Here is a 26631-nt window from a genome sequence, read left to right on the forward strand (position 1 = left end):
AAAAGTAAAATTAAGAATTAAAAGGTAATTTGAGAAATAAAAAATAATAATTTTCTATTATTAAAATAAATAAATATGTAGAATTATGGGACATTGTGAGATTGATGATATGTTAATACTAGATGTTGATATATTAAGATAAGCATTCAAAATAGTTTTGTTAACAAGCTAAGTATAAAATCTCTATATTGTTAAATATTTAATAAATGCATAGAAATCAACATCAATATCCATTTGAACATGTGCAAAAGTACTTATTAGTTTGCAATTTAATAAAAAAATTTACATAAAATTAATATTTATAAAGTACAATAGATACAAATAAAATGTAGAATTTTCAACTTAATTAATGATATATATATTTGTGATATTTTAGTTATATTTTTAATAATATTTTAATTATATGTAAAATAAGTGAAAAATAGTTTAAGATCTTATTGATAAATTTACATAATAACCATTTACAATTTATTGCAAATATTTAAATTTTATTAAAAATATTTTTTTTGAATTGATGCATATAAAATAAAAACTAATATAATTAACATTTTAGGTATAGTTAAAATAAAATTATTTTTTAGGTAAATTTAAAATAAAATATGAAAAATAAATTAAATTATTTTATATACTTGATTATATGTTTATATATATATATATAATTACCAAACATTGATACATTTTTTTACATTAGGTTTGCATATGAAAAAGGGTTATTTAAAAGTTTGATGGGAATTATTGTTACATTTATGTTGAAAACAATTATAATTTTATTTATGAATAATTAAATTATAATATTAATAACAAAATTTAAAAACTGAAATTAATGTTCTTTGCTTAAATTTACAATATTCTAATTTTTACATAATAATATAATTGTACAACATATTTCTACAAATTGATTAAATAAAATTATTAAGTTAATGATTCACCACAAAACATAGTTTACATTAGAAAGTAAAAACTAACTAAAGTTTGTATTATGCAATTCTATTTTTTAAACTGTCGAATAAGTAATGAACTAAACATACACATATTATATTAGTATTCAAAGTAAAAACCTTTGAAAAACGTTGTGTATTATATATATTATATTAATGATTCAAATTAAACAAGTAGAAAAACATCACATATTAGTATTATTTATTAAGCAGAAAGGCATTACATATAATATCATATCATATGAAGCTCTTATTCCATAAAGCAACCAACACCAAGCAATCAGCAAGTAAGACAACAGGAATAGTTATTATCGATCAGGGGGCAACACTTTGGTTGCGAACCACTGCAATGCAAAGCACCACAACTCTTTGCAAAATTCGGCCCACATTTAAATGGCTGTGCTTTTACCATTGTTGTTGATACTGAAAACAAGACCAGTGCAACAATCAGAATGCAAGCACCCATAGAAATAAATGTACAACTTGCCATCTCTCTCCGTATATGTTATGAATGCCAAGTTGAATCTATGTATTTATATACTGGCACTCTGATTTCATTTAAGGAAGTTTCTTGGTTTTCTAAGTGATGCTTAGTTGGAAACTTCCTTTTGAGTTGATATTACATTAATTATAGAAAGTTATAATATATTAGAAGAAATCTCTTGTTTTTTTTTCAGATTATGCATATTAAATTTAAATTTTTTTTTTTTTTTGGTAATTCTTGGATTAAAATGTAAGAATATGATTTTCCTGTTTCTAGGATGATCTATTTTAGAAAGTTTTTTTTTTATCAATTTTGAGTTGATATTTAAACTAATTGTAATGATTACATGTTCCAAACTTCAACAAAAAACTTAGGCTTATCAAAGTAAATTAGAAAAAGACAACATGAAAACTTTTTATCGTCTACAAATTGAAATCTATGTTTGCATTATTGTAAAAATACATAATTATAATATTAAAACAATTATAAAAAAATATTAAATAATTAAAATAATTGAAAGTGTGATTTTTTTAATCTAATAAAAAAAATAATGATGTTTAATTAATACTCACATTAACATTTTAAATAACAAAAATATTAGAGTTATATGTATTTATTTGGTTCTTAACATTAAGTGAAATATGCAATACTTTCTATTTTGAATTTTTTTAACTCTAGAAAATATTTTATGTTTTCTTCCTTTTTAGAAAGGTTTTTAAAATATTTGATGATTGTTTAACCTATTATTTTCCAAGGCAATATACTATTAAAATTACCTATTCTTAGGTGGTGATTATTATTTTCAATTTCAACTAATTAAATGGAAGTATTTTAATTATTAATTTTTATTTTAATTATTTCTAATGTTTATATGTGAGGCTTATATTTATTAAAATCACTAAAATTATTTTTGTGTTAATTTGATTGGTTCAAATATCTAGTCTTATAGCAATGGATTTAGCCTTATTTTGTGACTACATCTCCTTCATTTTTTATGACTACCCGATCCCTAACCCTGGGGTCCCATGTGGGGGGCTTGGACTCTATATTTAAGGAGTTGGAGGTCTCATGATAATATTTTGGGGGGGGCTAAAGGTTAATTTGGAATCTTTTCCTATTAACTAGGAGCCCCTACCTTTTAGTTGAGCAGATGCAAAAGGGGGGGGGGGGTGGGGTGGCTAGAAATAACACCTACTGTTTAGGGAAGAATTCTGCCACTTGGCAAGAACCTACCCTTTATTTTCCATCCAAATTGACATCATTGTGCCAAAATTTCTAAAAACAACAAATTATATTTTTAATATTTCCTTCAATTTAGGAGCTAATTTTTTAAAGAAAATTTATATGTAATGCCCATGGGACTGCTCCCCTTTAAGTGTTCCTAAAAAAGCTCAGCGGCACTTGCTCTATTTTTAAGCAAGCGGGTGCCCATGGGACCCCAGCCTAAGTTGCCAATTAATTAGTAGAAATACATGCAATATGACTAATTGGTTATTATTTGGAAAGAATGAACTTTTTGTTGTTTTTGGTGCTTATGTGACACAAGTTTGAATGTTGTAGTTCAACAACCCTAAGGATGCTATAGGACAAGATTAGAGAGGAAATAAAAGATATAGATTTTGATGAATCCTCATTTTGATCATTGCGCTTATATAGTTGGTTTATATTCTTTGGATAATATTTAGTTTGTTTATGGCTTTTTGCCTATGGTTAAAGCCATAATCTTAGTATGTTAAGACTTTTAATCAGTTAGCATTGATTCTCCATTTTTATTTGAGTTTTTTGGGGACAAAACATTCATATATATATATATATATATATATATATATATATATATATATATATATATATACACATATATATGTGTGTATATACACATATATATGTGTGTATACACATACATATATATATATGTATATATGTATATATACATATATACATATATATACATATATATATACATATGTACATATATGTATATATATATACATATATATGCATATATATTTATATGTACATATGTACATATGTACATATATATATGCATATATATGTAGATATGTACATATATATGTATATATATATATGTACATATATATATATATGTACATATATACATATATATATGTACATACATATATATATATATATATATATATATATATATATATATATATACATATGTATGTACATATATATATGTATGTACATATATATATGTATGTACATATATATATATATATATATATATATATATATATATGTTCAGACTTTTAGATATGAGGAGATAGTATGAAAATGGTGTGATCTATACCTATAGAAATATATATACTTTTGATTGACATATTCATTCTATGGTTATGCATTGAGATAGTTTATATATATATATATATATATATATATATATATATACATATGTATGTACATATATATATGTATGTACATATATATATGTATGTACATATATATATATATATATATATATATATATATATATATATATATATATATATATATATATATATATATATATATATATATATATATATATATATGTTCAGACTTTTAGATATGAGGAGATAGTATGAAAATGGTGTGATCTATACCTATAGAAATATATATACTTTTGATTGACATATTCATTCTATGGTTATGCATTGAGATAGTTTCTACTAATTTAAGCTAAATTCTCACTACAAGGACTAGAGGAAGGGCCCCTCTTGGAACATTGGTGAGATTATTTCAAATTCTCTCTATTTCAATTTTACAATCTCTAATCTATGAGTGATTGATGCTTTGTGATAGGCTTTGATTTGGTTTGTTTAATTTGTGGTGTGATTCTAGTGTTTATTCTAAACTCATTCATTCTATAGCTCTATGATAATTCACCCTAAGGATTGCAATTCATTTTGTGACTAAAAACATTTCACTCACTAGTTTAGTAGTGAAAAATAGTATACCCATAGTACTCATAATTCTCTGCTAATTTCTTTACATCTCGTTCCAACCATATCGAGTCCCCTATTTTTATCAAAGTTTCATTTCTCAACATAGCATCTTATTGCAACTTACAAGCCTCCTATCACTCTTTATTACCTAGCTCAATAATTATCATTCCATAGGTCTCCTATCACATTTAAACCTCCCATCACAAATCAAATCCAACCCAAACTATCATTGTTATTTCAAAAAAGTTTGATTTAATTGTGAATTTTGATGTTGTGTTAGTTAATATATGTGGCTTTCATAATTATAATGATGTTTTTTTAATCAATGTTAGTCAATTGGATTTGAATAGATTTATATCTACAAGTAGATGATTTCTTTGAACTTAAAACACAATTCAACTTGAAATCTCTCTTATACATGAAACAAACTACATTCATAATCACTTGTTTTTTTATCTTCACTCCTTGATAAAATAGTTGTTATATCTCTCGCTAGTTTACGAATGCCAAATTGACACTTGTAGTGTATTCTAGTCCAAACTATATTTGGAAATAACATACCACAACTTTACCCAACACACTACCCCTATTCTACTACAATATTTTAGGATGCACATTTTTAATAATTTGTTAAATACAAAAAAGTTATGATTATATATTTTCTCAAAATTTGAAAGATAGCGTGTCATGAAAAAGTGATGGAGGCACAACCCAAGAACAAAATGGACACAACAGAAAAGGGAAATTGTAATAACTGAGAAAATAAGCTAGTAAAAATAGTACAGAGAAAATAAACTTCAAAACATGCCCTAAGGGCTTACAATAGCATAAATCTAGAGATAATTTCTCCTTTTAATACCTCCTCTCAAACTCCACTCCGAACTACCTTTTACAATGCCAAAAATCTCTTTAAATAGACCTCGGAGGTTAAGGACTAGGAGTACATTCTAGAAAGTGCTAGTAGGCATCCACCGACCAAATAGAAGGTTTCAGAAGCTACGTTAGAAGTCGGCACAAATCTAGAAGAATCCAGAAATGGTCACCGAACTTTCGAGAGGCATAACTTTTGAACCGTAGCTTCGATTGACGAACCGTTTACATTTCCAAAAAGCTCTCGAAGAACTCTATAGCCCTATGGAAAAGCTTTGCTTGTCCCCCATTTTTTGACCCTTTTTGAGGTCATTTAATGCCCCTAACTTGACTTTGAAGCATTCTTAGGAGGTCTCCAAAACCTGAAAAACTGCAATAACTTTCAAACCGTGGGGCCTTTTGACCTGATTCTTTTTTTGGAATGATATAAATTAAAATTACATTCATCTAGCCAATTTACACCTCCTAGTTCACCAAAATGATGGCCCAATTACATGCTCCTATTTTTTTGGGATTTTTGAGCACATTGATAGTGGAACTGTGAGAGTTGGAACCTTTATTTGACTCAAATGGGTATCCAAAAATGAAAACACATGAAACAGAAACTAATTCTAAGTACATTTTTTGGGGTGACACAGGATTGCCCTTATACCTCTGCATGCTCCTGCATCAAAAAGATAAGGCTCTTCAACCTACAACATTTTCTCTCATTTTTCTTTTGAAGTGTCTAATGCCTGAATCTTTTCTGCTCATTTTTCTTTTCAAATTTTGGATGCTTTAATTTGGGGAGGATCCATCCTCCACCACTAGTTCCTTTTCCCATGTTTCACTGGAGTCATCCACAGACTTGTTATTGGCTAAGGTTGACAATGTTCTCCAACTTATCCTATTAGATGAAGGTCTGCCACAAATTATGGGTCCTAAAATAGACCAATTGATTCCAACAAAAAATGACTAAAAATCTATATTGTTGGGAGCACCTAAGAACATAGTTGAATCAGCCTTAGTCAACATTACCACCAAAGACATAAGGGATGAGATAGGGTTCCCTTACTTACTGGTGGATAGAACCATGAAAGATCTTCATCTAGCTATGGTGGGTAAATTCCTAAATTTTGGACCTTTGATTGAGATGTTGTAGAAATGACTTATTGGGTAATAGAAATTGAAAGGCAATGTTTCCACATCTTCTTTACTAGGTAGTCTTTTCTACTTTAGGTTTATGGTTGCGAAGGAACTATCTAAGATCCTTGTAGGGTTGTGGCTTTATGGAAAACAACTACTCACTATAGCTAAATGGAAGTTAGGTATTGGTCAAGCCACATATCTACTATGCATGGTGCCTATTTGGATTAGGTTGCATGGGTGGCTTGCATGAGGGAAATTCTATTGAAATATTGGGATGAGAAGTTTTACCAATGGATTGGGAACCCCTTAGGGAATTTCATAGCTATAGATAGTGTCACCCTTTCTATATCTAGGTTGGTGTTCGCTAGATTCTATGTTAAAGTGGTTATAAAAAATCCCTCCCCACTTTTGTCATCCTAAAGTCAATGTCTAGGAAGCACATTCAAGCACTAGTTTATGATAGCGTGACTATGTTTTGCTAGAACTGCAGAGCTAGGGGTCACACTATGAATACTTGTAAGTAGAAGGACCAAAAAGCTAAGGAAAAAATCTCCTCACTTAGGGTTATTAATATAGTTGAAGGAGAATGTTCTAAGACCACTGAATCCCAGTGTGAGATTGTCACCAATAGCTCGAAAGGAGAAAATGTAAAATCAATTATGGAGGTACAAGATTTCCTATTGGAGGAAGGGATTAAGAAAACCCCTTGAGATGGACTCTATTTTTTTGGATCCTCACCATTTGGTGGTCGAGGTTGTGCAACCTAAGAATGACATAGATAACCAAGAGGTGTTGGTTGAAGTGGGAAGTACTGTTGTTATGGTTTTCCATGCCAATACAATCAGGGAAACATAGATGAGGCAAGGTTCTCTAGATGAGACCCTTGTAGTCCTAATTAGAGCTACTAATCAGATCCCCATTGATATTGGGAGTGGTAATATTATCTCCATGTTTTTATCACTTACCCCTAAGGTAGGGCTTGTTGACAATATTTGGTAATAGGTAGAGATAAATTTGGTTTATGGTGACACTAATGAGGAGGAAGGGTAGTGGAAAATGAAAAAGAAGAAGATTAAAGACAAGAAGATTAAAAAACTAGGTGTGGGTGGAGACTCTACAAGAGGAAACCCGAAGAAAGAGTAAGTTACTAGAAAGTTATTGCAAGGGAGATTATTGTTGAAAGGCAACTCACCTTAGACACATATCATAGAGGTAAGAAATGATATTTGTCTCTAGAATATAAGAGGCCTTAATAGATTTTCTACTAAGAAGTACATTGTTAAAAACAAGGTGGATATCCTTATGATCCAAGAAGTTAAAAGGACATTTTCTAACTTTTCCAAAATTGTTAACATTTAGTCTGGGGTCATGTTCCTTAATTCCAAGTCCAATGGTCCCTTATGGGGTATTGCTACATTCTAGAACCCATCTAGACTCAAGGTTTATCTCCTTTCCTTTTCTCAAAACTACCTCTTGGCCTATATTGTTAAAGATCACAACCATTTGCAACCTTGCAATCTGTAGGCCCTAAACACTAGGGCTCACAAAAAATCCCTATGGAAGGAAATTCAAAATTGTGTATATCCCTTCCCCTATGACAATAACCTATTTGGAGTGAAGTTCAACTCCCCTCTTTTCTCTCTAGAGAAGGTAGGAGGTCTTGCTGACTATAACTTCATAGCATGAGGGACCTTTTGATTTTCATAAATAGTACCAACCTAGTGGATATCTTTCATTGAAAATCCTTTCATATGGACTAATAATCATAAAGGATTTCATTCAATCTAGGTCAAATTAGATAGATTCCTTTCCTTATCTTCTTGGATTGTTGTGAATGACTCCCTCCTGAAATCCTTTCCATGTGTTGTGCTTGACCATAACACAATGATGATTAGATGGAAAGATTCCCCACCTCTGGGTCATCTCCCATTTAGATATGAAATTATTTGGATATCGCACCATCCTTTTGGAAGATGGTTGATAGATGGTGGAACACCCACATAACTTGAATTGCTATGTTTAGAGTCTCTTCTATGATAGCCCTAATTAAAGCTAAGGTTAAAGGTTGTAGCAAGCTTAATTTTAGAGACATCCTTATTACCAAGAAGAATCTTGTTGGATCACTTTCCCACCTTCAAGCCTAGTTGGTTAAAGCAAACACACTGGTAGCTGTGAAACAGAAGGAAGAAAAGTGTAGATGGGAATGGAAGAAACTTATGAGCTAGGTAGAAACTTATTAAAAGAAACATTTGAGGATTCAACAGATGTGGAAAGGGGATAAGAATACTACATTTTCCTACATATATACCACAAATCATAATAGAATTGTATGATCTTAAAATGGAAGAACTTCCATAATAAGAACATTTAGCCCTCTGATTAAGTGGGTTGGGGTCATATCAAGTGCCTTGAATAGGTCTTTTCATAGATCTAGATGTTCCTCCCCCCCCCCTATTTCCATCCTCTTTCTGACAACTTTTTCTAAGAAACTAAAGACTTTTACTTTCTAGGTCAATGACAACCTAATGGGTCAAAGTCAACCTTAACCCTAAACTAGGTTAAGTGTGGACTTAAATCTAAACTAGGGTAGAGACAACCTTGATGCAGACCCCAGATCCAAATTTCAAGTTCCAAAGGTTTCAAGATATCAGGCTTTGGAAAGTTTCATTTTCCCTCTTTCGAGTCAACCATTTTCAATTTTATAATGGTAAAGTATTAAATTGAATTTAATCTAGGTCCATTTCTAGGGGTTAAAATTAATTGGGATTTAATTCTCTAATGTCAACCTTTCTAGAAGTTTGTGCCCTAGATCATTATATAAGGAATCCTCCTCTCAATTTCTTTAAAATGACAGAAAAGAACATAACATAGCAAGAGGAGACATTATATCAGATGATCTATTATCAAGCATTCAAGATCCAATTCATCAAGGAGATCCATTATTAGCTATTGAAGGATTTAATCTCTATGGAGCCCTCTTGTTGAAGATTTCTCTATTCACATTCATTCAAACCTCTTCCTATGCTAAGATCCATTCAAGATTGGTGTTGAAGATCTAATGTTATTGATTTGAGACATCCTACATTCATTTGGAGCATCCATACTTGTGGATTATAAGATTTGAATCCTCCACGAAGATTTCAACATAAGAAAGGTGAATAGTTCCATTTACTTTGTTTATACATGTTATAATTTCAATTACATTTCAAGGTTGATTCCAAACTAGAGTTTGACCAAGGAAATCCCTTCATCTAGAAAAAAATCATTCTTTCTTGTAGGTACAGGTACAGGTGAGGATAGTGAATTGAAGCTAAGATTTAAATACCCTTTTTGGTGAACCTTTGAGATCCATGAATAGCATTTCCATTGGAACAATGCAAGTCGAGGTTGGAAATAAAGGGTTAAGATTGTACCCTATTATCAAGGTCAAGGTCAACCTACCCTCAAGAAGACAAAAAATTTATCTGTTTTCTCTATCTCAACATTTTTAGTCTAGAGCAAGTTGTAGAATTTCCCAAAATTGTGCATAGACATCAAAAATTAATATTTTCTAGATTTTCCCTATGTTGAGGTTACTATTTGTATTGTATTCATTCAAGATTTCAAGTACTAGATTTTCCTTATGTTGAGGTTACTATTTGTATTCTATTCATTCAAGATTTCAAGTACATACTTTCTATAGAAGATTATAGGATTTCCTCTTTTCTTTGTATTCTTCATTGTTAGATTCATCTGTGCATTGATCAAATCTTTGTGATTGATCAATTTGGATCTTTCTGTTTGGGAGATTTAGTTAAGGATAGGTACTATATTCCCCTCTTACATCATCTATCATACACCATCCATTTTTGTCCTATTCATTTTGGTAAATCTAACACAATTGCCCTGTTTTCTTTTGTGGAATTAGATGCCCTATTGTATTTTGTGGTGATAGATTTCTTTTTATATTATCTTGTTGGTGTTATATTTATCTTCTATGTTAAATATTGCATATTAATTAGATTTATTTCATTTATATTTCAAAAATACAAAAGTATTCATGTTTTATGTTTTCTTAGTTTAGTTCATTTGTATTGCATTAGTTTATAAGCTTTACTACTTCTAGCCTTATAATATTTTGGTTAGATGAAGTTGTAGACTTATGGGTTCCTTTGATCTTGAGTCTTCTTATCCTTTTATTAGGATCCTGGAATACAATTTGAGTATTCTTGATTTCAATCCTATTATGGAGGAAAAATATTCTCACTCATCTCATGGTGAGGATGATGCTCTATGTCATGCCCAAAATATTAAGCCAAAAAAAACAATTTTATTTTATTTTAAATTTAATTAATTCTCTATGTTATAACAACTACACTAAATAGGTTATCAGGTAATTTCATATTTAATTGGTTGCCAGTTTTAATCTCCTAGGTGCACTCGTTTCATCAATTTAGAAATTTTGTCAATTACTTTAACACTTTATTTCCATAATTAAAATAACCTATAATACTAATTGAAAACATTAATTATTCCTTGTAACATTATTTACAATATTAGTTTCCACTCTATGACACCCTTTCAATCTTATGATCTTGAAAATACAAGTTATTAACAACATAATAAAATATTATAGATCATTAATTTAAGTGATATATTATTTGCAAGAATATGACACAACTCATTTTTATCATAAATCTTACAATTTAATATAGTTTTATATACAAACTCTTTAAATATAATCTCCCTTTATGATAACTCTTTTAGTAACATAACCAACTTTATAATTTAATACACTAACCCACATTAATAATAATTAAAAGAGCATTCAACTATTAATTAAAATTAACTAACTACTAAACAAATCCTTACTAACTACTAACACCTAGCACTTCATTTAATAGAATTAATTATTCCAAAAAAAGAACACACATCTTTACAAATATATGTATTTACTAACTAACCCCAAGTCACTCCTAACCCTTAACTCTCGCCTTTTACCGAACCCTGCTACATCTAAACTTACTAACACTATATACTAACTCCTAACTAACCCTTACTAACCCTGCCTCTCACTCCCTCCTCCACATCTCCCAAGTGCATGTGCATGATGGAAATGGTTGCCCAAGCCTATCACATCATCCTTTTTTTTAAAATTGTAGAAAGCTGGGGCATTCGAAGGAAAAGAGTATGTGGTGGTTTATGATGAGGATAAGGAACAAGGTAACACATTTTCCTTTCTACATTTATTTTTTATATAAAAACTTTAATCTTATTCCCCCCACTTCCAAATTGACACCTACCAAGGTAATTCCCAGGAAGGTTGATGCATGGGGTTCCTAAGGTGTCAAGGGATATGCATGTGTTGAAGACTTAAAACCAAGTGGGAAGGGGTAGATGAAGACTTGGGTGGAAATAGTAGTTAAGGATAAAGTAAAGTAGGTAAGTTTAGGAATTACAAGTATTTGCAATTCTATTTATATAGGTTTTCTTTATATTATAATTTATAGAAAAGGAAGATTTAAAAACAAGGTGAAGGTATCCAAGGAATATTACCTATCACCTTTTTGAATTTAACAAGCTCCTATGTATTATCCAGCATCCTATAGATACATATTTTGGGTTTTTTTAATTTGAGAATGTATATTTTCTGGAATAAATTGCATAGGTATTCAAATATTCTTTTTAGCAATTTCTTCGCTTGGGGATATATGAGTGCATATTATAAGTCCAAGGGATGTTTAAAAGTTATAGTGTGTATTCTATGGTGGAGTTTAATACTCTTATTACATTACCATTAAAATACATTAGTTGTTTTGATATGCAAAATACATAGGATGTAGTTGCATTTCAATATTAAATATACTTAGGAGTTTCATGATACATTCTTGTCAATGAATTGTAAAGTCTCCCTATTACATGATATTCATAGTATGAAGTTGATCTCATAATGAAAATTCAAAAACATACTTAAAATCACATCCTTTCATTCCATCATCGTTTACACTAGTTACAAGGGAATATATTTTTTCACTATAACGTAAATCAACATTTTAAAAACCATGTCTTTTATTTTTATTTACTTATAATAATCACAATGAGAGAACTATTGAAACATTATAATAATTCAATAAAACCTTTCTCGTATAAGGAAATATGATTTTATTAAAAACCTAATTCAAAGACTCAATCAAGAAAGAATTGGAGAAGAAAACCCAATATCATTGTCATTACAAAAATAAGGTTAACAATGAATTTTACATTAGGATTATTATCTTGAGGAAAAGTCTACATAAATTTGAATCAAGAACACCAAAAATCTAAATCTACTTTGGATCCATATCAAGGTATCGGCTACACAATCTACAAATTTACATCAAGGTAATAGTGAAGAACTAAAACTGACCTAGGAACAATTAGATTCAAACACATAGACACATTCAACCAACTAATCCCATCCTAGGTTTTCACAACAGGTTCCTTATCAAACCAAGGCTAGGAAGAAGGTAGATTTTTCCAAGGTAGGAGATGTCAATCATAACACCAAAACACATGCCTCTTTCAAGTCTAATAATCACAAGAACTTTTATTCTTTCACTCCGTATCTTCCTAAACACAAAATTATTTTTATTGACATGTATGGGCCCATAACACCCTACTTTCTCCCTCTCCTCATTATGAGGAGAGACTCTACACTGACCCAAAGTCCAATTGAGGCCCTCCTCTTGTACATGGCCACTTCTTCCCTATCTGGCGATGAGTAATTCCAACACAACACTTACAGTTTTCCCCACAAAACAAAATGTAAGACATGGAAGGAAAAATAAATAATTACCCCAAAATAACCCATCCCTCACATGTCTCATTGTACATATGAATACACACACATTCAATAGGTCTACTTAAGGAAATAAAAACATAGCATGAATAACAAGGCCATGAAGGATCCTACCTTCACAAATGGTTATGGAAAATAAAATTTTTGAGAAGAACTTTAATCCTTCTTCCTTATTCAATCCTTTTTTGACTCTCTCTAAATGTGGATAATTGGTGAGCACCCTTCAACCCTCAAATTGACAACTAAATAGGCTTCCAAACTCGCCCACCTAAAATGGCAAGAATTTTAGACTTGACTCAAGCCTTCTAGGGTCTTCCAACTTGATTCTACCATTAAGAAAACCATTTTGGTGGATGTAAACTTGGTAAACTCATGGAGAAGTTCAATTTTCCTACTGAAGAGAAAATGAGATATTCAGGAGGTCATACAAGTCAGCAAAGGGATCTAGAAGTGTGGACTCTAATTTTAGACTATAGGTTTATTTTAGGACCTTAAAATTGCCTTGAAATATTTGAACATTCTAAAAAACCCTTGGAATACAAAATTTCCACTAAAACCTGATTAAAGTAATTAATCTAGGTTACCAACTAATAGTCTTAGGTTACTAAATAAATATTAGATTATCAAGTTACTATACTATACCTAAATAACATGTTGATACACATATATGAATTATGAGTGTGAAGTGACACCATAAGATTCACTCTTACATAACATTAAACATTTTATGATTTCAGAATGATGCACATATGCAGATTATGATAAAAATAAAATATGAAACAATGAGGTTTTCATCTCTTCATTAGACTTAACCTTAGTTTCATAGATTAAAATAGGGTCAATTATCAATTCTCTATTAGGTCTCATGGTTAATAATCCTGCACACTCAATTCACGCATTAGTAGGTCAAGAAAAACCACATGCATATATCTAAAACTCATTTAGATAATCACATAAATCAAAACTTCAAACTTCCATTTAAATAACCTTTGTCTCTTTTTTGCTCACATATTTAACCATTAAAGATTGCATAATTCAAGTATATATCATATTCCTAATCCTAAATCCATTTACTATTCTACACCATTATTATGCATACTTATAGAACATCAAATAACATGATTTAGAATTTTAAAGTAAAGCATCACATGACATAAAATAATATATTAATGTCTAGTCCATTAGACAATGTCTCAACATATTAGTTTGTAATGTATCAGATGTGCTATGATGGATCAAATTGAGGCCTCACTCTAAGAGTTCCTCCTAAAAAAGTCCAAAATGTTTCAACCAAACTTGATAAAATGGGTAATTGGCTCATTCAAGAAAACCATAATCAAGATTCTACTCAAGTTATAGAGGCTCTTAAGAATGTTCTTTGTGATAGTGATCAAGGTGTTAACCACTTGTGTCGTATTACTCACCTTGTGCATTCAAATGTTAAAACTTTTGATCAAGAAGTTCAAGCTTTAGGGTTGATTCTTCCTATCACTAGTGTAGAACTTTCTTCTATTCCTTTACCTAGTATTCCTACCTATACTCCTCTTGTGACTATGATGGTTCCCTCTATTCCTATGAGTGTTCCTCTTGTGTCCCTTCCTACATGACAACCTTCTTATCATAATGTTTATTTTACTTATTCTAATCCTCTACCAACTATAGTTTCAAGTGTTCCTCCAGTTGTGTCTTTCATTCATGAAGCTTTATACACTTTACTTTTTGTTTCTAATGTTTCTATTTATTGTAATGATTCAAAAATGATTAAACAACAACAACTTGCATCCTTGACTCAAAAAAAGTTTAGTATTCCTACATGTGATATGGAAAGTCCTTTGTCCCATGATATCACTCGTACTCCCATTCCTTAGCAAGCTGATATGCTTCATCTTGAAAATTATGGTATAAGAGACCCTATTCATCATGTTAAAACATTTCAAATCCTTTGTAGTGATTATGCTCATGACTATAGAATTTTAGCCAAGTTTTTTTCAGAAACATTTTTTGATATGGCCTTACAATGGTTTTGTTCCTTGCTTCCTTATTCTATTGATTCATTTCCACAACTTGCCAATGATTTTATTCAAAAATTTCAAAAAAACATTGGCTTGCAAGTATCTTTGACTGATTTGATGCATTTTAAATAAAGTGGTAAGGAAAAAACATTTTCCTAATATTGATATTCAACATATGTTTATTTCTAATTTGCAAAAGGAAATTAGAGATAATATTTTGCTTACTGAAATCTCCTCTTTTAAACAACTTTGTGCACCACTTCATTATTATCAATTACAAGTGAGTCAATTTTAGAGAACCACTCCAATGGCTCACGTTCCTTTTGATAAAAGTGATGTTGCTCCTAACCCTTTTTTTTTCCAAAAAATCAACAACTATGTCAAGATAAATAATCATGAAAATGTAGTTGTTGACCAAGTTGTTGTTGCACCTCACAATGCAACTACTGTATCCACTATTTTTTGATTAAATCATATGTTTACTCCTCTTTTTGAATCTTTACATTCTATTATGAATAGGTTTTTAACTGCTAATATGATTAATTTACCTCCTATTCAAATTCTTTTACCTACAACAGTTGCATCTAAATGTTTGGACTCTAAAGATTTTTGTTAATATCATCATCTAAATGGTCATGATACTGAGAAATAATATTATTTAAAACATAAGGTTCAAGACTTAATTGACTCTAATGCCTTATCTATTGATATTATTGATGGTAGTGGGAACAAATTTGTTTCTCCTCCGAATCAAAATCTTCAAGTCTACACAAACCCCTTACCTCAACATGACATTATTACCATTGCTCAACCATCTTCTATGGATATTGTGTATGATTTAAAGATGGATGATCCTAGTCATATTAAAGAGATTAAATTTCCACAATCCATAGCAATTAAACTGATATATTTCTGGATTTGATTGTGTAAAGATTTTTACCATCAACGTTTTGAATCACACCAAGTGATCCATCATCAGGATGAAGAGAGCAAGAGATGTCAAACAGAAATGTTCATCTTAGTCATATTGTTAATCAAGTAGACATGTTCAATTTGCATCTCCACCTCAACCTCAATGTCATCTTCAATCTCTAGTTCCATCTCAATCTCAACTAAAATATAAGCCTAAATTAAAGACTCAACCTAAACATCGACAATAATCTAAGAATAAAAGACCTCAAGAAATTTTGATTACCTTCAATGATTCTGAAACTATTAAATCTCTTGATGCTCCCCTTTATATTTATGCTATCATTTTTCATATACCTACTCATATTTGTCTTGTTGATCCTACATCTATAGTCAATGCCATTATTGAAGAAAATAATTTTATGAAAGAATTGTAATGTGATCGTTATGATACATCTAATGCATGGATTCGAACTTGTAATGGTTTTCTTTAGATCCATCATTTTGTTCTATTAATTTACTAGTTCAACTTTGTGTAAAATTGTGAATAGTACCTTTGTTGTTGTTCCTACTTTTGATCAGTTTCCAGTTAAGCTTGGTTTGTCATGGACATGCATATTTTTACATTAGCTATCCATAAATGTCCTAAATTTTTTCATTATGGAGAAATGAAGATGGTTAATCATAGTTTATATCAACCTTCCAAGCCTAGAGACATTTCTACCCTTGACTTCTTTTAGCCTTCATTACCTAATTCATGTCCTTTTCAACCCAATCATATTATTTGCTCCTATCAATCCTATAAACATCATAAGATTCTTGAGTTAATCTTATTGTCTATGGATATTAATCATTGTATTTTGTGTACACCTTTCATACCTCCTTTATCTATGGCTTCTCCATCTATTAATCAAGCTCCTACTATTGTCTATTCATCTTCTGATAATCCTATTAATCTTTCTATAGAACCTATCAAGGATCTAGTAATTGTTGCTCCTAGTTCTCAACACATTTCAAACAAGAAAAATAATAATTGATCTTCTAATGAATATCATAGGAAGAATCATTCTCAAGCTAAAGATCATAATTATGTTCTTCACAAATATTTACCTTCTTTGGATAATCCTACGAATGATGTTAATATGCATGATTATAATGATTCTATTTGTATCTTGGATCCTATTTTGATTAATCTAGAGGAAAAAGATACTTTTGATTTTATTGATGATGTCATGATGAATATGAGACTATTGACATTGACATTGACTTACCGAATATGTTTCCCTCACAATTAACACTTACACCTACTATTGAACATTGTGATTCTCAAGAGGATCCTTGTTTGGAACTAACTCCTATTGTATGGGATATAATCCCTCTTGTGAGTTACCCACCTTCCCTAAATGATATAGAACAAGAAAGGGAGAGTAGGAATCTTGCTTGATTTTCTTGTCCTTTATGGTATCCTTTTATTTGTTTATCAGTTGCACTATGCTTCTCCCATGATGTGTTTGCTAAATATCATTAGATTTTTTTATATGACCATTGTATTTCTACTAGTGTAAGGTGATAAATGAATCAAACTTATTGTACCATTCTTGTATATGCACCTCTATTCATCCATATGTTGTTTCATGCTATTGTTCATAAATTTTTCCTTGTGTAATCTACTTGGATTCATGATTTAGTAGCACTGATTCCTTTTGGTCTCTAGGTCATGTTCCAAAAATATTCTTCTTTGCATCTCTTATGTGATCTTTCCTCCTTTGTGATTGCAATTCTAATTTCTTTTGGGAATGATGTCAATTCATTTTCAATAATATCATATATATATTATCTTATGATCATACTGACCCCATGGTAGGTAGACCCCTTCTGCATTCTCTATATGTTTATGTGGTATTTCCCTTGATTTGTCTTCATCTAGGGGGATTTAGTACTAGAAACACAATCATTGGACTTTTTTATGTTTCTTTTAAAGCCATTGCTCCTATTAAAGTGTTAATAACAACTTTAACATGGGGGCATACACTCTACTCACCTATTGCACACACACACTTTTTGATATGCATATATTATTTTCTCAAGATACATTTTCTCCCTTTTTGGATTAACAACTAATTCTTAAAGCATGGATTTATATTTTTAGATCTCCTGATCCCTCTAGTTTCAAAAGTTTTAATCCTTTAAGTTCAAAGGTGTCCTTAAGATTGAATTTTTTTTTGTTTTTTTTTACTCTTATTAAATAGAATATTCTTGAGGGTGAATGCTTGATGGGTTGACTAGTGAGTAGCCACATTAACTAGGTAGTTCAATTCCATCTTTCTAGTTGTGTTGTTTCCTTGTGTGGTTCATAGTGGAATATAAGTTCTCATTGGGTGAGATAATCACACTTTTTCTCTCTTTCTCTTTCTCTAGAGATGTCTCTCTTATAGTGATCTCAAAGTTGAAAAAGACTTGAGTCCCTAGGAGCTTAAGGATCCCTTTGTCCATTTGATTTTAATAAGATTGTCTTTTCTTAATGATCTCCTTTACCAAGAGTTTGCATCAAATCCATACTCTTCCTAAAGTGGCAGCTTAATGTATCATCTTAAAATTGAAGCACTTCCATGATAAGAATTTTTAGCCCTCTGAGTAAGTGGTCTTGGGTCATGTCAAGTTCCTTGAATAGATCTTTGCATGGATCTGGCTATTTCCCCCTATTCTACTTTTCTCTCCCTATTTCTAGCCTCTTTCCAACAACTTTCTCTAAGACAATGAAGACTTTGACTTTATGGATCAATGACTACCTAATGGTCAAGGTTGAACTTGATCCTAACATAGGTCAAGGATGACCTTGACTATAACCTAGGGTAGAAATTACCTTGACCCTAACCCTAAGTCCAAATTTCAAGTTTCAGAGGTTTCAAGAATTTGGGCTTCAAAAAGTTTTATTTTCCCACTTCCAGGTTGGTCATTTTGGGTTTTAGAATGGTAAACTATTAAGGTCCATTTCTAGTGATTAAGGTTAATTAGGATTTAATTCTCTAATGTCAGCACCTTTACAAGTTTGTTTCGTAGATCACTATATAAGAAAACCTCTTCCTCTCATTTTCTCTAACATGAGAGTAGAGAACATAAGAGAATATAACATAGCAAGAGGAGACATTATATAAGATGACCCATTATAAGGCATTAAAGCATTCAAAAATTCAAGATCCAATTCATCAAGGAGATCCATTGTTAGCCATTGAAGGATTCAATCTCTATGGAGCCCTCTTGTCGAATATTTCTCTATGCACATTCATTCAAGCCTCTTCCTATGCTAAGATCCATTCAATATTGGTGTTGAAGATCTAATGCTATTGATTTGAGATATCCTACATTCATTTGGAGCATCCATACTTGTGGATTCAAGGATTCAAATCCTCCACAAGGATTTCAACATAAGCAAGGTGAATAGTTCTATTTAATTTGTTTATACATATTGCAATTTCAATTACATTACAAGGTTGATTCCAATTGGGCTTTGATCAAGGAAAAACCCGCATCCAAATGAAAAACCCATTTTTGTTTGAAGTAGAGGTACATGATAATGAATTGAAGTTCAAATCTGGAGACATTCACTAGTCAAATTTTGGCAAATAAATGACCATGTGACTAAAACTTTTAGTCACAAGACTAAAAATCTTAGTCACATGACTAAAATTGATCCAATTCTAGTAATGTTTTACAATTTAGAAGTATAAGAGACTAAATAAATGATTAATTTGGTCATAAGGTAAAATCACGAGGTTAAACAAAGATACATGACTAAATAAATGATCAAACAAATGATTAAATAATTAGTCACTAATAATTAGTCACCCACACAAATGAATAAATGAATGATCAATGATTTTTTTATCATATTAATAGATTCTTTAACATTTTTACAACTTTTATCACTTACTAATGGATTTTTTGCCCTGTCAATACATTATTATCAATTAACTTCTTCTACTGACCTTTCAACTAATATTGAACTGATATTTACGAATTCACAATTTTGATAAAAATAAATATACCATTTATCTTATGAAAAATGAATGTGGAGCTTTATGATTATTCATGAATTGAAAAAAAGAAAATACACCAATTTTGAGTAAACTATGAGTTGTCTTGTACAACATGAATTAGGAATTTGAGCATGTTCTCAAGGGAAAGAGGTTAGCAAGGGTGTAGAATTTGGCAAAGAAGTCTAGAACAACTTTAAGTGCCAGATTACTTGTATTAGAAACTCAAGCTTCTATACTCGGGTCATCATATTTTTTATTTTTAAATCATAACTATTAGACATTTTTAAATGTTACATGACTTTAATTTGTACAGTATTATGGGGGTGGTCTTACCATTCTTAAGATAGTTGAGGGATATTAGGGCATCTACTAACAATGCGAATAATGAAAATAATCTCTCTAGATGGAAGTTTTCTTACATACATATCCAAGGGATGACCAACATAGGATGGTGGGAGTAAGTATTGTACCTTTCTAATGGTACCTAGGATCTTCCTATTCTAGAAAATAGGTCAAAGGTTCAAGGATTTGTCCTTATAGTACCATCCTAATTAATTCATTTTGACTTGTTACAAATACTGTTAAAATTTTGAGTCATAAGATATATTTGTCTTCTTTAAATATGATTTTTTTATAATATAATTATCTATATTTTATTGTATATCCTTCAATAAACTTAAAAATTTAACCATATATTTCCTCTTTATTTTATACACAATTTTTTCCTTTTTGTCATTAAAAATTTAAATTGCACTCCACCTTTTATCATAGCAAAAATATGAAATAACACTAATAAATTACAAATGCATTGATTTATGACCTAAATAGAAAATGTGTGAGGGAGATCACACAAAGGTTTGAAGGTTCATTAATTTGGGGACTTTCCATCACATTGTGACCAAACCAAATGTAAAAGAAGATTCGTAAAATCCATCTTGATCTCTTATGAGCTCTTAAAAGTAATAAATAATATTTTTTTATCCAATCACACATGGATAATGAATAATTAGCTATCAAGAAAGTCTTATCCAATTAAATGATTTATGAATACACTTCTTGATTAAACTAGATGATATGGATAATGATTTAAGAACTACATGTCTATACATTAATTTTTCAAATCTTTTGTAAGTTATCCATTTCAAAATGTTTTTTTATAATTACTTAATTTAGATCTATTGAATCAATATAATTAGAACCACTACTCATTAGACATAGGTCAATAGATTTAACTCAAACAATATACAATATTTATATCAATACTACAATTAGACTTTCTCTGAAAAATATATCCTACATCCGTTCCATTAAAACATTAGAATTATATATATATATATAATTATGATTTTGTAAAGAGATATATCTAAACCTATATCTATCTAATTTAGAAGTGACAAGATATTATTTTCCTTACTTCTTTCAAAAATTATAACCGCGATTGAAAGCTACATATTGGTCCTGTGATATTAGGGGTTTAATTGATGCCCTGATTGATGGCAACGTTTATCCAATACCCTGATTGACCTCATTTTTTGTTAATCGTTTCATCTCTTTGTCGAGCATGTCATTTCCTTCCTTTGGATATGAAAGAGTGCCATAACCTACTCATACTCTATCAATTTTATTTTCCTTCATGGAAGTCGGGTTTTGAAACCCACCTTCGCCGAATGCTACAAAAATTAAACAAACTTTTAGAACAAAAAATTGAAATGCAATTTCCTATGGCTCAGGGTATCTCTTCCATCTCAACAACACTATTAATTTGGAGGCTTCCACCATAGCCTCTAGTTCGTGGGGGGCAACTGTATGAACATTCATCCTGTATTATGTTGGCATGGGCGAAGACCCCAAAAATCATGTGGTGAGCTTGGTGGCGGTGCATTATAGAAAGGCTCTCGATAATTAGGTTTTGATGCCATGAAGAATACCCATTACATGTATGTGAATTGTTTGCTAATATGCCTGAAATAAAAGTGTTTGCATTGAATACAGTGGTTAGAATTGTTGAAAAGGTTTTAAGACTTTTAAGCAATACAGTTTTCATGTGTAGAGCTAGACTCAATAAGTTTTCCTAGTGTTCAACTTGCTCGTTGTAAACTGAGAGCTTTGGAGAAGGGAAACGACATCCTCCGTAATATATAAGGTAGATGTGTCTTCTTTGATATGAAACTATATTGGTAGACATGTTTGGAAGCATAGATAAGTTATGTGAATCATTTGACACGATATCCACCAAAAATTATAGCGTCATGGACTAATTACAGCAGGTACATGAAATGGATTTGATGAAAAGTCCTTAGAAACATTTAAGAAAGAATAAGAGATAGGTGTAAAGCTAAATTTCACAACCTTTTGTAGCATTGTCCCTTCTTGTCTTGAGATAAGATCCTAGTAACAATGAATAGACATTTATAAGAGCATAAGGATATAAGATATTTTTTTAGATATTTTAACTACTTTTGTAGACATTTTGGTGGCATGGATAAGGCATGTGAACTATTTAAATAAATAATCTCAAAGAGATACCATCTTATGGAAATATTTATAAAACATGTGAACGTGTGAAATGTAGATTTATAGAAAAGGTTTTGTGGGGAGGAGAACAAGACAATTTGTGCAAGGCGACTTCTTTGGTTGGTGACCAGGATCTGAGGGGACAGAGCAGGGAAATGAAAAACAAGGATTATATTTATATTTTAAGGTATGTTTTGTAGATTTTTGTTGGATGATAAATTTTGATCATTGCATGTAGTTGTTACATTTTTGTGTGCCTAGCAGTTTATTTTGTTTTGAATGATCTTCTTTACGGCATGAAATCAAAATGAATTTCTTTCATATTGAAACTATTATCAATCAGGCTTTGAATAATTGATTATACTTTTGAAATTCAAAAAGAGTTTTAGGATAGAAAAATATTTTGTTTAAATGCATCCTTTGATTCTCAATTAACACTGTCATGACAAAATGCCTGTTATGCTGCATAGCCTTCCGAAGGTAGTGAAAATAAACCAGTACAAAGGGAACCAAAAAAATCATATCTTTTATTCTTATCACTATTTTTTGACAATGAATCTATGTTTCCCTTATTCTAGAGTATGGAATCCAATAGCCAATCTTGCGGCTACTTGAAATCAATAAGCCATCCACAGTAATATGTCTATCGTTCACCTTACTATTTTGACACAATATATTCCTTACATTTCTCTTGTTAATAATAGTATTATTCATATATTTCTCACTTCTTTTCCATTCTACACTACCATTGTTTTGAAACAATTAACATTTGAAGCAATGTGACTACTTAGTAATAGTGATTTCATACTTTGAGAATCGATAAATTCATGTGTTCATGATAGTGATTGGACCTCTTTAAATATCAATAAATCTTTGTAAATACACACTAATCTGTAGGTATTTGTAGCCACCATAATTGTTCTACTTTAAACAAGCCAAAGATTTTAGAAATCCTAAAAAAAATATTGCTTTTGAGAATACAAATGTGCTTAGACTACTGTGTTTTCAAGGAAATTCTACTTACACAAACCTACAAGAGTTATTGGCCTTTTTAGAAGATTATAGTTACAAATATTGTACAATCCAATAGCTCATATAATGGATAATAAAGTGACTCATAAACTTTTATTTGATTCCTAGTAGAAAATACAATGGATGAGTCATTTGAAAATTATATTTCCAATGGATGGATTTAATTTGTCAATGTGCTTTGCTGCTAATTGATTTCATTGAGATTTCATTAAGATATTACACTTTCACTATTGATTTTTTTAATTATCCTAGCTAGAGGTATCAAATTAAGATTAGCTATGATAAATACTAAAACATAGTAACTTTCTCATTCACATCTATGCTTCAAATGGCATTAATTTGTGATGCGATCAAGTCAGGGGTCTTATCAAGTGATGTCGTGGAGGGTCAAGTGAATGAGCTAAGGAATCTGTAGGAGAAGCATGAGAGTGAGAAGAAAATGTGCGTCTCTAAAATCCACCTATTGAGTGAGAAGCTGAAGGTAGAAATTGAGAACAATATTTTATATTGTCAAAAAGTTGTTTTTCTTTATGCATCAACTATGCAATCTGAGCATGCTTTTGAATTATTTCTAGGGATAGTAGATGCTGAAGAGTGATTGTGCTAAAGTATTAGAGGATACCAATTCTCATGTCTCATCATTTTTTGATATGAGTGGAATGACTTTTTTTGTGCAAGCTCTACGTAAGATTTCAAATGTTTGAACTATTTTTTACTTTTTATTGCAAACCTTCAAGGAGCTAGTATTTTTATAAATTTTTATTTAGTAGTTGATCAGGACGAAGAAATAAAAGTTCAGTTCATTGAACTAAAAGAAATTTTTTTAGAAGACTATAAGGAATGTAAGAAACTCTATAACAAATTGTTGGAGCTCAAAGGCATGTAAATAATTTAATGTTTCTTATTATCTACATTGAAAGAATTAGGTCATTGGGGTGAATGTTGAAGTCATAGTTACTTTTGTTTTTCTATAGGAAACATTAGTCTTTTGTAGGTGACACCCATTGAGCACTAAAGAGATCATGCAAGGAGCCATTTATATAGCAGAGTTTGATGTTGCCAAAGATTGTGAGATCAACATACAGGAAAATGGGGCTCCCAAAAAAGTCTTCAGATTTGATTCAATTTTTACCCGATACGACAATCAAGGTAAATGTTATTTATAGATGCTATAAGATTTGTAAATATTTCAGTTGACACTCATTTTTATTGTCATGTCAAGAAGAGAACTACATAATTTTTAGGAACAACTCATTTGTAACTATTTTTATTTTGGCAGAGGATGTTTTTGCCGACACTACACCTATTGCCATTTCAGTTTTGGATGGGTACAATGTTTGCATCTTTGCATATGGGAAAATTAGAATTGGGAAGACATTTACAATGGAAGGAACAAAAGAAATTGAGGTGTCAACTATCAAACATTGGAGGAGCTCTTCAGAGTAGCTCATGAAAGAAAAGGGAAAGTGAAGTATGATATCTCTATTGGTGCTCTAGAAGTATACAATGAGAAAATCTAAGATTTTCTTGGAGCTCCTCCTCAACTAGGAAAAACCATAAAGAAGTAAATCCTAAACACATTTAATGCTTCATGATTTATCTTATCATTATATAGCTCTCAATTATTGATAATAAGCCAAATTATTTGAAATTGTTGCATGTGTTATTGATAGGTTGGAGGTAAATTATGTAGCTGAAGGGGTTCATCATGTTCTAGGGCTTGTTGAATCTCAAGTGCATAGCATGAGTGAGGTCTGGGAGATGTTGCAAATTGGAAGTAGTGCTCAAGTTGTTGGCTCAACTAATGCTAATAAACATAGTAGTCATTCACGCTGGTATGTGATACCCCTGAAGATAATTTATTCAACTTTGTAATGCTTTAATTTGTATATTGTGCTTTAGTCTCACTCATATAAATTATGTTTTTGATGCCCTGGCACATAACTGCTCTAAATTTTTCAATCCTACTCCAATATCTTATAGAAAAATCATTTGAAATTTGTATGTTTTGTTCTGTGCATTGGATGTGAATCATATGTTTAATTTTCAGTAAGTCCTTGTGTATTGGTATTTTATAGTATACTTTGTGTGATGGTTAGATGTGAGAATTTGATTAATGGAGAGTGCACCAGAAGCAAGCTTCGGCTTGTGGATCTTGTAGGTAGTGAGTGAGTTGCTAAAACTAATGTTCAAGGAGAGCACCTTAAAGAGGCACAAAACATTAACAGATCACTCTTTGCACTTGGGGATGTAATATATTCTCTAGCAACCAAGAATAGTCACATTCCAGTCAGGTTTGTTTGATGACAAAATCCCTTTCTCTCTTTATGTTTTATGTTTTATACATTGAAAGAGAACAACTTTCTAAACTTCTATGAACTATTGTTTGGATACAAAAACTCCAAGTTAACACATCTACTACAAGATTCATTAGGTGTGAACCTTTCCTTTCTAAATGTTTGGATTTCTATTTTATTTTTTTAGATGCTACTCTATCCTAAGTTGATTGAAACAACTTATGACAATTTGAGATTAATTATATTTACAGGAGGAGACTCAAAAACTATCATGTTTGTACAAATTAGTCCTAATGAAAATGATATAAGTGAAACACTGTTCCTAGTAGAGTTCGAGGCATAGAACTTGGTCCAGCTTGGAAACAAATGATCAAACTGAGCTTTTGAAGTATAAACAGATGGTATTCCCTATTTATGGCTTATAAAGAAAATGCTTCCAAAGAATACAAATTTTATAGATTGTGAAAATCTGATGCTTTTAAAGTTATGTCACTTATTTAATTAGTGTTATTTGATGCTTTTAAAGTTATAAATGTGTTACATTTCAGGAAGCGATATCACAATAATGTTTTTTCTTATTTCTTGCACTTCTTATATTCATAGTTTTTCTAATCCAATAGTTTGGAATTTTTTTTTGGTGCTCAA

The 26631-nt window shown here is 30.6% G+C and overlaps 1 pseudogene; it reads left to right on the forward strand.

Annotated features, from left to right (window-relative positions):
• LOC149539287 (kinesin-like protein KIN-14R) overlaps window positions 1-26373 on the forward strand; it is a 105757-nt pseudogene extending 79384 nt beyond the window's left edge.
• The last annotated feature ends 258 nt before the right edge of the window (window positions 26374-26631 follow it).

Source organism: Cupressus sempervirens, chromosome 9, assembly GCF_028749045.1.
Source record: "Cupressus sempervirens isolate cs-2001-9-10 chromosome 9, ASM2874904v1, whole genome shotgun sequence".
Lineage (NCBI taxonomy): Eukaryota > Viridiplantae > Streptophyta > Pinopsida > Cupressales > Cupressaceae > Cupressus > Cupressus sempervirens.